Source organism: Phalangium opilio, unplaced genomic scaffold, assembly GCF_054372755.1.
Source record: "Phalangium opilio isolate 3A_F unplaced genomic scaffold, DU_Popi_V2 ptg000046l_1, whole genome shotgun sequence".
In the NCBI taxonomy this organism is placed as follows: Eukaryota; Metazoa; Arthropoda; class Arachnida; order Opiliones; family Phalangiidae; genus Phalangium; species Phalangium opilio.
Window position 1 is genome coordinate 2442641 of NW_028324169.1, and position 9363 is coordinate 2452003.

The following is a 9363-nucleotide window of genomic DNA, read 5'->3' on the forward strand; positions in this document are numbered from 1 at the left end:
GATCTAGCTTATTACTATGTCTAATCACGATGGTCAAAACATGTATCTAACAGGGCTCGAACCTGAGACCTTCCGCGTGTAAAGCGGACGTGATAACCACTACACCATAGATACGTGTTATTATGAAGTTTTCGAAGAGATCTACCTTATTACTATGTCTAATCACGATGGTCAAAACTTGTATCTATCAGGGCACGAACCTGGGACCTTCCGCGTGTTAGGCGGACGTGATAACCACTACACCATAGATACTTGGTTATTGTGAGTTTTCGAAGAGATCTACCTTATTATTATGTCTAATCACGATGGTCAAAACATGTATCTATCAGGACTCGAACCTGGGACCTTCCGCGTGTAAAGCGGACGTGATAACCACTACACTATAGATACGTGTTAATTTAAGTTTTCGAAGAGATCTAGCTTATTACTATGTCTAATCACGATGGTCAAAACATGTATCTATCAGGGCTCGAACCTGACACCTTCCGCGTTTTAGGCGGACGTGATAACCACTACACCATAGATACTTGGTTATTGTGAGTTTTCTAAGAGATCTACCTTATTATTATGTATAATCACGATGATCAAAACATGTATCTACCAGGGCTCGAACCTGGGACCTTCTGCGTGTAAAGCGGACGTGATAACCACTACACCATAGATACGTGTTTTTATAAAGTTTTCGAAGAGATCTAGCTTATTACTATGTCTAATCACGATGGTCAAAACATGTATCTATCAGGGCTCGAACCTGAGACCTTCCGCGTGTAAAGCGGACGTGATAACCACTACACCATAGATACGTGTAATTATGAAGTTTTCGAAGAGATCTAGCTTATTACTATGTCTAATCACGATGGTCAAAACATGTATCTATCAGGGCACGAACCTGGAACCTTCCGCGTGTAAAGCGGACGTGATAACAACCACACCATAGATACGTGTTAATTTAAGTTTTCGAAGAGATCTACCTTATTATTATGTCTAATCAGGATGGTCAAAACATGTATCTACCAGGGCTCAAACCTGGGACCTTCCGCGTGTAAAGCGGATGTGATAACCACTACACTACAGACACGTGTTAATTTAAGTTTTCGAAGAGATCTAGCTTATTACTATGTCTAATCACGATGGTCAAAACATGTATCTATCAGGGCTCGAACCTGACACCTTCCGCGTTTTAGGCGGACGTGATAACCACTACACCATAGATACTTGGTTATTGTGAGTTTTCTAAGAGATCTACCTTATTATTATGTATAATCACGATGATCATAACATGTATCTACCAGGGCTCGAACCTGGGACCTTCCGCGTGTAAAGCGGACGTGATAACCACTACACCATAGATACGTGTTATTTTAAAGTTTTCGAAGAGATCTAGCTTATTACTATGTCTAATCACGATGGTCAAAACATGTATCTAACAGGGCTCGAACCTGAGACCTTCCGCGTGTAAAGCGGACGTGATAACCACTACACCATAGATACGTGTTATTATGAAGTTTTCGAAGAGATCTACCTTATTACTATGTCTAATCACGATGGTCAAAACATGTATCTATCAGGGCACGAACCTGGGACCTTCCGCGTGTTAGGCGGACGTGATAACCACTACACCATAGATACTTGGTTATTGTGAGTTTTCGAAGAGATCTACCTTATTATTATGTCTAATCACGATGGGCAAAACATGTATCTACCAGGGCTCGAACCTGGGACCTTGCGCGTGTAAAGCGGACGTGATAACCACTACACCATAGATACGTGTTAATTTAGGTTTTCGAAGAGATGTAGCTTATTACTATGTCTAATCACGATGGTCAAAACATGTATCTATCAGGACTCGAACCTGGGACCTTCCGCGTGTAAAGCGGACGTGATAACCACTACACCATAGATACGTGTTAATTTAGGTTTTCGAAGAGATGTAGCTTATTACTATGTCTAATCACGATGGTCAAAACATGTATCTATCAGGACTCGAACCTGGGACCTTCCGCGTGTAAAGCGGACGTGATAACCACTACACTATAGATACGTGTTAATTTAAGTTTTCGAAGAGATCTAGCTTATTACTATGTCTAATCACGATGGTCAAAACATGTATCTATCAGGGCTCGAACCTGACACCTTCCGCGTTTTAGGCGGACGTGATAACCACTACACCATAGATACTTGGTTATTGTGAGTTTTCTAAGAGATCTACCTTATTATTATGTATAATCACGATGATCATAACATGTATCTACCAGGGCTCGAACCTGGGACCTTCCGCGTGTAAAGCGGACGTGATAACCACTACACCATAGATACGTGTTATTTTAAAGTTTTCGAAGAGATCTAGCTTATTACTATGTCTAATCACGATGGTCAAAACATGTATCTAACAGGGCTCGAACCTGAGACCTTCCGCGTGTAAAGCGGACGTGATAACCACTACACCATAGATACGTGTTATTATGAAGTTTTCGAAGAGATCTACCTTATTACTATGTCTAATCACGATGGTCAAAACTTGTATCTATCAGGGCACGAACCTGGGACCTTCCGCATGTTAGGCGGACGTGATAACCACTACACCATAGATACTTGGTTATTGTGAGTTTTCGAAGAGATCTACCTTATTATTATGTCTAATCACGATGGGCAAAACATGTATCTACCAGGGCTCGAACCTGGGACCTTCCGCGTGTAAAGCGGACGTGATAACCACTACACCATAGATACGTGTTAATTTAGGTTTTCGAAGAGATGTAGCCTATTACTATGTCTAATCACGATGGTCAAAACATGTATCTATCAGGACTCGAACCTGGGACCTTCCGCGTGTAAAGCGCACGTGATAACCACTACACCATAGATACGTGTTAATTTAGGTTTTCGAAGAGATGTAGCTTATTACTATGTCTAATCACGATGGGCAAAACATGTATCTACCAGGGCTCGAACCTGGGACCTTCCGCGTGTAAAGCGGACGTGATAACCACTACACCATAGATACGTGTTAATTTAGGTTTTCGAAGAGATGTAGCTTATTACTATGTCTAATCACGATGGTCAAAACATGTATCTATCAGGGCTCGAACCTGACACCTTCCGCGTTTTAGGCGGACGTGATAACCACTACACCATAGAGACTTGGTTGTTCTGAGTTTTCGAAGAGATCTACGTTATTATTATGTCTTATCACGATGGTCAAAACATGTATCTACCAGGGCTCGAACCTGGGACCTTCCGCGTGTAAAGCGGACGTGATAACCACTACACCATAGATACGTGTTTTTTTAAAGTTTTCGAAGAGATCTAGCTTATTACTATGTCTAATCACGATGGTCAAAACATGTATCTATCAGGGCACGAACCTGGGACCTTCCGCGCGTTAGGCGGACGTGATAACCACTACACCATAGATACTTGGTTATTGTGAGTTTTCGAAGAGATCTACCTTATTATTATGTCTAATCACGATGGGCAAAACATGTATCTACCAGGGCTCGAACCTGGGACCTTCCGCGTGTAAAGCGGACGTGATAACCACTACACCATAGATACGTGTTAATTTAGGTTTTCGAAGAGATGTAGCTTATTACTATGTCTAATCACGATGGTCAAAACATGTATCTATCAGGACTCGAACCTGGGACCTTCCGCGTGTAAAGCGGACGTGATAACCACTACACCATAGATACGTGTTAATTTAAGTTTTCGAAGAGATCTAGCTTATTACTATGTCTAATCACGATGGTCAAAACATGTATCTACCAGGGCTCGAACCTGGGACCTTCCGCGTGTAAAGCGGACGTGATAACCACTACACCATAGATACGTTTTAACTTAGGTTTTCGAAGAGATGTAGCTTATTACTATGTCTAATCACGATGGTCAAAACATGTATCTATCAGGACTCGAACCTGGGACCTTCCGCGTGTAAAGCGGACGTGATAACCACTACACCATAGATACGTGTTAATTTAAGTTTTCGAAGAGATCTAGCTTATTACTATGTCTAATCACGATGGTCAAAACTTGTATCTATCAGGGCTCGAACCTGACACCTTCCGCGTGTAAAGCGGACGTGATAACCACTACACCATAGATACGTGTTAATTTAAGTTTTCGAAGAGATCTAGCTTATTACTATGTCTAATCACGATGGTCAAAACTTGTATCTATCAGGGCTCGAACCTGACACCTTCCGCGTGTAAAGCCGGACGTGATAACCACTACACCATAGATACGTGTTATTATAAAGTTTTCGAAGAGATCTAGCTTATTACTATGTCTAATCACGATGGTCAAAACATGTATCTACCAGGGTTCGAACCTGGGACCTTCCGCGTGTTAGGCGGACGTGATTACCACTACACCATAGATACTTGGTTATTGTGAGTTTTCGAAGAGATCTACCTTATTATTATGTCTAATCACGATGGTCAAAACATGTATCTACCAGGGCTCGAAACCGGGACCTTCCGCGTGTAAAGCGGACGTGATAACCACTAGACCATAGATACGTGTTATTATAAAGTTTTCGAAGAGATCTACCTTATTATTATGTCTAATCACGATGGTCAAAACATGTATCTACCAGGGCTCGAACCTGGGACCTTCCGCGTGTTAGGCGGACGTGATAACCACTACACCATAGGTGCGTGTTAACATAAAGTTTTAGAAGAGATCTAGCTTATTATTATGTCTAATCACGATGGTCAAAACATGTATCTACCAGGGCTCGAAACCGGGACCTTCCGCGTTTTAGGCGGACGTTTTTTTTTTTTTTTTTTTTTTTTTTATTATAAAACAAAATTGATACAAACGTCAAAGATAATCAATGCTACTTTGTGCACATCAGGAAATATCGAACAATTACAACCAGTCTAAGAATTGTTTTATATGCTTTAAAAAATGTTCATCACGATTCAATAACAAGAAATGGGAGCTTAAGGTTAGACGGAGTTCGCGTTTTAAAATAGCGTAACAACGTTTTTCTAAAATAGCTAACGAGACTTTGGCAGTACTAATTAAAAACGAACGTGCATTTAAAACCAGCCATTTAAAGAGTGACGTTAAGAAATGAACGAATTTCACACGGGATTTAGGGCGAATGCCAGCCGAATAATGTTGAAAGATGATAAAAGAGTCCCTGCCGGGCGTACAACTGCCCAGCACACTGTCAAGGGCCAAGCCTAATTTAGTGACAAAGAGGGACTGCCAGAGCCGAATCGTAAAGGGGCAGCGCAAGAAAATGTGCTCTAAAGTTTCGACATTGTTGAAGCAAAACACGCACGTGGGGTTAGACGAAAGACCGATGGCGAAAAGCCGCTCAGACGTAAAGATAGCCCCATGCACCACTTGAAGGTTGACGTCGCGATGAGAAGGACGAAGCAAAGACGAGTGTAACGTTGACCAGGCAGGGCGAGGCAGGGGACCCCCAAAGAACCGGCGCCAGGCATGCTCACCTGGGGACTCAGCAACGGTGGAGAGCGCAAAACGACCGTAGATGACCTTGCTGGTCAGGGCAGTCAAGTTGAAATCCGCACCCGTATTATCGACTAATGTCACACCGACCGTACGGCAGAAGCGGCGCCGCGACCGAACGCGGGAAAGCCAAGTCTCCGGGAGAACAGAATGGATATATTGAACCGCAGTTGTAAGCCACGACGGGCAAGGGGCGTCCGAAGCTAGCCCACACAGGTCAGCAATCGCGGGACTGGGTAAAAAACCCGGAACCACTTCGTAAGTAAAATCCCGTAAGCGATACAGACCGTGAAAAAGAAAACACGCACGAGCACGCGGACTGAGACCGGACATGTCAATTCGCGGGTTGAAGAATAAAACCGAACTTAATAAATCGGGCGGGTCTCTTAAATGCAGATTCTGAGTGGCACAGAATTCAGACCAAGCGAGCCAAAGCTCACGATACCGGGGTGAGAGCCTCGCGACATACGAGGCAGGGAGCGTGCACTGCAAAATGTCAAATCCCGGGTCCGAGGCATGCAAAGAAGGACACAACAAATACTGAGCCAGTTCGTACGTACGTTGCGCGTCGGCGCCCGTAATATACCGTAACAGTTCTTGCAAGCGAAAAGTAAGTTTCTTCGTGCGCAAGTCAACCAGCCCGAAGCCGCCGACCTTCTTCGGACGCGTAAGCAAAGAATAAGCGACCGTATGGGCGCGTTCACCCCACAAAAAACCCAGGGTTTCCCGGCGAAAGTCGTCCTCAAACCGATTAGGTAACGCGAGGGACCGCAGCGAATGCCCCAGTAATGACATGGCCAAAGTGTTGACCACCACGATCTTGCCCGACAAGGAAAGGCACCGACCTTTCCAAATGCGAAGGACACGACGGAATTTAGCCAAACGCGGGCTCCAGTTAAGATCGTCCGATACCGCGCCATCCGTACTGAGAAAGATGCCCAAAATCTCGAGCGGGTCGGACGAGATAGTGAGGTCCGCAACAGAGGATGGGGCTCGACCCCGGTCGCAGCCCAACCACATACCTCGACACTTGGAGATGTTCAAGTCGGAACCCGACGCGAGGCCATACCGCTGATATTCCCGCACAACTTCCAAGACGGATGCTGTATCACGGACCACCAAGGCATTGTCATCGACATGGACCCGTAACAAGGGAGGAGGCTGAGAGGTCGGCCAAAGAATCCGGTCGATAGCGGGACGGCATTCCAAGGCGTAGCATAGGGGTTCGGAAGAGAGAACGTAAAGCAAGGGACTAAGCGGACAGCCCTGGCGGACCGATCGACCGAGCTGAAAAAAGTCTGTTAAATATCCATTTATTTTCAGGCAAGACTTGCTGCCAACGAGAAATAATTGAATCCACTTGCGAAACGGCTCGCCGAAGCCAAAAGCGCGAAGTACCGCAAAGAGGTAGTCCCACGAAACCTGATCAAACGCTTTCGCGAGATCTAATTTAACGAGGATACCCGGCCCGCGAGACCGCTGCAGATAGTCCATGATGTCGGAGAAAAGGGCGGGAGTACTGGTCGCGGATCGTGATCGAACGGCGCCCGTTTGCGAACCATGAATTGACGATGGAAAAATTGAAGAAAGCCGTGAACCGAGTACTTTCGCGACGAGCTTATAGTCCGCGTTTAGCAACGTGATGGGGCGTCTGTTCTTGACGTCTCTTAAATCACCGGCTTTAGGCAGCAAGATAATGAGCCCTTCCTTCATAGAAGGAGGAAGGCGACCCTCCGAATGACAATGGGAAAGGAGTGCAACAAATTCTTCCTGAATATGTGGCAGCACGAATCGCCAGAACTCGTTCGTGAAACCGTCAGTACCCGGGCTTTTGCCGGCGGGAGCGCAATTTAAGACCATTGAAATGTCCGCCCACCGTATCGGGGCATCACAAACCTGCGCGTCGGCCGCACAAAGTCTGTTATTAACGAAAGACGCGTAAAAGTCAATTACAGCCCGGTCCGTAGGACGTCTACGAGACATCGCCGCGAAGTGTTCAAAATAGCGCTGCCGAACGGCCCCCGGTTCCGTGAGGAGCTGCGCGTCAGGCGCCAAGACACATTTGATCGACTTAGAAGACTGCCGATGACGTTCCAGGCGGAGAAAAAAGGACGTAGGACGCTCACCGGCCGAGCGCCATTGCTGGTTAGCCCGAACTACTGCCCCCTGCAGCACCCCCCTGTCGAAGTCGGTTAAGGCCTCCTTCGCCGCAAGAAAGTCCGCGAGACCAACCGAGGAATTAGATGCGGCCAGCTGAGTCTTGGACAAGGCTTCGCGTAAGCGAGTTCGTTCGGCGCGATCACGCGAGGCTTGAACCTTCCCGTACAACATGGCATGTTCGCGTAGGGACTGCTTTAAAGCTTCGTACCATGCAAATTTGTCCGGCGATTCGCGAAAGCGTTGGCGACTCCGGCGAAGAATGCGTAAGACCGCCTGGCGGTAGGCGTCGAACTGCAAGAGACGCGCATTAAAAGACCACGTACCTGGGCCCATCTTAACGCCGTCCAAGACGAGACGGAGTTCAAGGGCGCGATGATCCGAAAGGGGACACGGTAAGATCTGACAGGTCGTAACGTTCTGACGATCCTCCCCGGCAAGGAGAACATAGTCGATGCGCGATTGAAGATAAGAGCCATACACGGGACCGGACCAGGTCCAGTCAAAGTTGTCCGCATGTGTTGCGCGCCAAACGTCAATGAGGTGGGTATCACGTAGAAATCGGAATAAGGCAGTCGAGCCCAAACGCGAAGAGGAACCAGACAATGGTCGGCGATCCAGACCCGGCTGCGCTACGTCGTTAAAATCCCCGACGACTAGGGGACGCGAACAGCGCGAGACCACCCCCCGCAAGCGGTCATAAAAGGGCAAACGATCGGGCGCGACATTCGGAAGATACACGTTCACGATATCCAGAGGTTCGCTGTCAATGGACAAAGACGCCAAAATAAACCGGCCCTCTCCACTACGGAGGACGCGGGCAGGCAAAACGTCAAGACCCGCCCGAATGCAAATAGCAACACCGCGAAAACCGGAAACAGGGTCATTATCAAAATAAATGGGACCGCGCCAAAGAGACCGAAAAACCGCGACATGGGAGCCCGACCAGTGAGTCTCTTGGAGACACAAAACGTCGAAACCCTTGCTCCATTCAACCAGTTCTTTCATCTTCGCCAGAGCCCGCAAACCGCGGACGTTAAGAGAAACGATTTTTATCATTGAAGGGCGAGAGCAGCGGAGGGGTCACCTGGTCAGCGATAAGACGTGGAGAAGGAGGCCGACCAAGCAAAGGGAGGTCTGACTTAGGTCGTTTCAGCCCCTGCTTACCACCGACAACACGCCAGTCTCCCTGGCCATCCTCGGGCGAAACGGAAGGTTCACCATCACTACTAGAAACTGGACGTTTCTGAGTCGCAACCAGTACTTCAGAGTCTCCAGGCGCCGCAACTGGTGACCCGCCCTCCGGGATAACCTCGGCGGAAGAAACACCAACCGGCAAGTCGACAGAAGGTGCAGCAGGAGGCAAACGACGAGGTATATCAACATTGGGGCAAACCCGCGCGATATGCCCCTGAGCGACACACCGGCGGCAAACGAAGAGAGGACAGTCCTTGTAGAGGTGAGAGTTAGACAGACACTTATTACAAACTTTGCCCTGCCGATCATGCCGAACGCGGTAGGAGCTTTCGAGCCCCATGACGTCGACCAAACGCAAACTATAAGGTAAGCTAGAGACACCCTCTGGTAGCGAAACCTTTATCGAGCGTTGCCCGTAATACTTGCCATTTGTACGCTCCCAAACCACCTCACTTTTTAACTCGCAATTATAACTCAGCAACTTTGCCTTTAAAACGTCATCCGATACAAACTCCGGGAGATCAAAAA

The 9363-nt window shown here is 47.1% G+C and overlaps 25 non-coding genes across 25 annotated transcripts; all 25 read right to left on the reverse strand.

Moving 5' to 3' along the window:
* Positions 1-41: 41 nt before the first annotated feature.
* On the reverse strand, positions 42-114 carry TRNAV-UAC (transfer RNA valine (anticodon UAC)). Its single transcript has one exon. It is a non-coding gene; the product is annotated as a tRNA-Val (tRNA).
* Positions 115-317: 203 nt separating this feature from the next.
* TRNAV-UAC (transfer RNA valine (anticodon UAC)) lies at positions 318-390 on the reverse strand. Its single transcript has one exon. It is a non-coding gene; the product is annotated as a tRNA-Val (tRNA).
* Positions 391-454: 64 nt separating this feature from the next.
* TRNAF-AAA (transfer RNA phenylalanine (anticodon AAA)) lies at positions 455-527 on the reverse strand. Its single transcript has one exon. It is a non-coding gene; the product is annotated as a tRNA-Phe (tRNA).
* A 65-nt stretch (positions 528-592) lies between these two features.
* Positions 593-665, reverse strand: TRNAV-UAC (transfer RNA valine (anticodon UAC)). Its single transcript has one exon. It is a non-coding gene; the product is annotated as a tRNA-Val (tRNA).
* Positions 666-730: 65 nt separating this feature from the next.
* On the reverse strand, positions 731-803 carry TRNAV-UAC (transfer RNA valine (anticodon UAC)). The gene has a single exon. It is a non-coding gene; the product is annotated as a tRNA-Val (tRNA).
* A 339-nt stretch (positions 804-1142) lies between these two features.
* TRNAF-AAA (transfer RNA phenylalanine (anticodon AAA)) lies at positions 1143-1215 on the reverse strand. Its single transcript has one exon. It is a non-coding gene; the product is annotated as a tRNA-Phe (tRNA).
* A 65-nt stretch (positions 1216-1280) lies between these two features.
* Positions 1281-1353, reverse strand: TRNAV-UAC (transfer RNA valine (anticodon UAC)). The gene has a single exon. It is a non-coding gene; the product is annotated as a tRNA-Val (tRNA).
* Positions 1354-1418: 65 nt separating this feature from the next.
* On the reverse strand, positions 1419-1491 carry TRNAV-UAC (transfer RNA valine (anticodon UAC)). The gene has a single exon. It is a non-coding gene; the product is annotated as a tRNA-Val (tRNA).
* A 203-nt stretch (positions 1492-1694) lies between these two features.
* On the reverse strand, positions 1695-1767 carry TRNAV-UAC (transfer RNA valine (anticodon UAC)). Its single transcript has one exon. It is a non-coding gene; the product is annotated as a tRNA-Val (tRNA).
* Positions 1768-1831: 64 nt separating this feature from the next.
* TRNAV-UAC (transfer RNA valine (anticodon UAC)) lies at positions 1832-1904 on the reverse strand. The gene has a single exon. It is a non-coding gene; the product is annotated as a tRNA-Val (tRNA).
* Positions 1905-1968: 64 nt separating this feature from the next.
* On the reverse strand, positions 1969-2041 carry TRNAV-UAC (transfer RNA valine (anticodon UAC)). Its single transcript has one exon. It is a non-coding gene; the product is annotated as a tRNA-Val (tRNA).
* A 64-nt stretch (positions 2042-2105) lies between these two features.
* TRNAF-AAA (transfer RNA phenylalanine (anticodon AAA)) lies at positions 2106-2178 on the reverse strand. The gene has a single exon. It is a non-coding gene; the product is annotated as a tRNA-Phe (tRNA).
* A 65-nt stretch (positions 2179-2243) lies between these two features.
* TRNAV-UAC (transfer RNA valine (anticodon UAC)) lies at positions 2244-2316 on the reverse strand. The gene has a single exon. It is a non-coding gene; the product is annotated as a tRNA-Val (tRNA).
* Positions 2317-2381: 65 nt separating this feature from the next.
* Positions 2382-2454, reverse strand: TRNAV-UAC (transfer RNA valine (anticodon UAC)). Its single transcript has one exon. It is a non-coding gene; the product is annotated as a tRNA-Val (tRNA).
* Positions 2455-2657: 203 nt separating this feature from the next.
* Positions 2658-2730, reverse strand: TRNAV-UAC (transfer RNA valine (anticodon UAC)). The gene has a single exon. It is a non-coding gene; the product is annotated as a tRNA-Val (tRNA).
* Positions 2731-2931: 201 nt separating this feature from the next.
* TRNAV-UAC (transfer RNA valine (anticodon UAC)) lies at positions 2932-3004 on the reverse strand. Its single transcript has one exon. It is a non-coding gene; the product is annotated as a tRNA-Val (tRNA).
* Positions 3005-3068: 64 nt separating this feature from the next.
* On the reverse strand, positions 3069-3141 carry TRNAF-AAA (transfer RNA phenylalanine (anticodon AAA)). Its single transcript has one exon. It is a non-coding gene; the product is annotated as a tRNA-Phe (tRNA).
* Positions 3142-3206: 65 nt separating this feature from the next.
* TRNAV-UAC (transfer RNA valine (anticodon UAC)) lies at positions 3207-3279 on the reverse strand. The gene has a single exon. It is a non-coding gene; the product is annotated as a tRNA-Val (tRNA).
* A 203-nt stretch (positions 3280-3482) lies between these two features.
* On the reverse strand, positions 3483-3555 carry TRNAV-UAC (transfer RNA valine (anticodon UAC)). The gene has a single exon. It is a non-coding gene; the product is annotated as a tRNA-Val (tRNA).
* A 64-nt stretch (positions 3556-3619) lies between these two features.
* TRNAV-UAC (transfer RNA valine (anticodon UAC)) lies at positions 3620-3692 on the reverse strand. Its single transcript has one exon. It is a non-coding gene; the product is annotated as a tRNA-Val (tRNA).
* Positions 3693-3756: 64 nt separating this feature from the next.
* Positions 3757-3829, reverse strand: TRNAV-UAC (transfer RNA valine (anticodon UAC)). The gene has a single exon. It is a non-coding gene; the product is annotated as a tRNA-Val (tRNA).
* Positions 3830-3893: 64 nt separating this feature from the next.
* Positions 3894-3966, reverse strand: TRNAV-UAC (transfer RNA valine (anticodon UAC)). Its single transcript has one exon. It is a non-coding gene; the product is annotated as a tRNA-Val (tRNA).
* Positions 3967-4030: 64 nt separating this feature from the next.
* Positions 4031-4103, reverse strand: TRNAV-UAC (transfer RNA valine (anticodon UAC)). The gene has a single exon. It is a non-coding gene; the product is annotated as a tRNA-Val (tRNA).
* A 203-nt stretch (positions 4104-4306) lies between these two features.
* On the reverse strand, positions 4307-4379 carry TRNAV-AAC (transfer RNA valine (anticodon AAC)). The gene has a single exon. It is a non-coding gene; the product is annotated as a tRNA-Val (tRNA).
* Positions 4380-4582: 203 nt separating this feature from the next.
* TRNAV-AAC (transfer RNA valine (anticodon AAC)) lies at positions 4583-4655 on the reverse strand. The gene has a single exon. It is a non-coding gene; the product is annotated as a tRNA-Val (tRNA).
* Positions 4656-9363: the final 4708 nt, after the last annotated feature.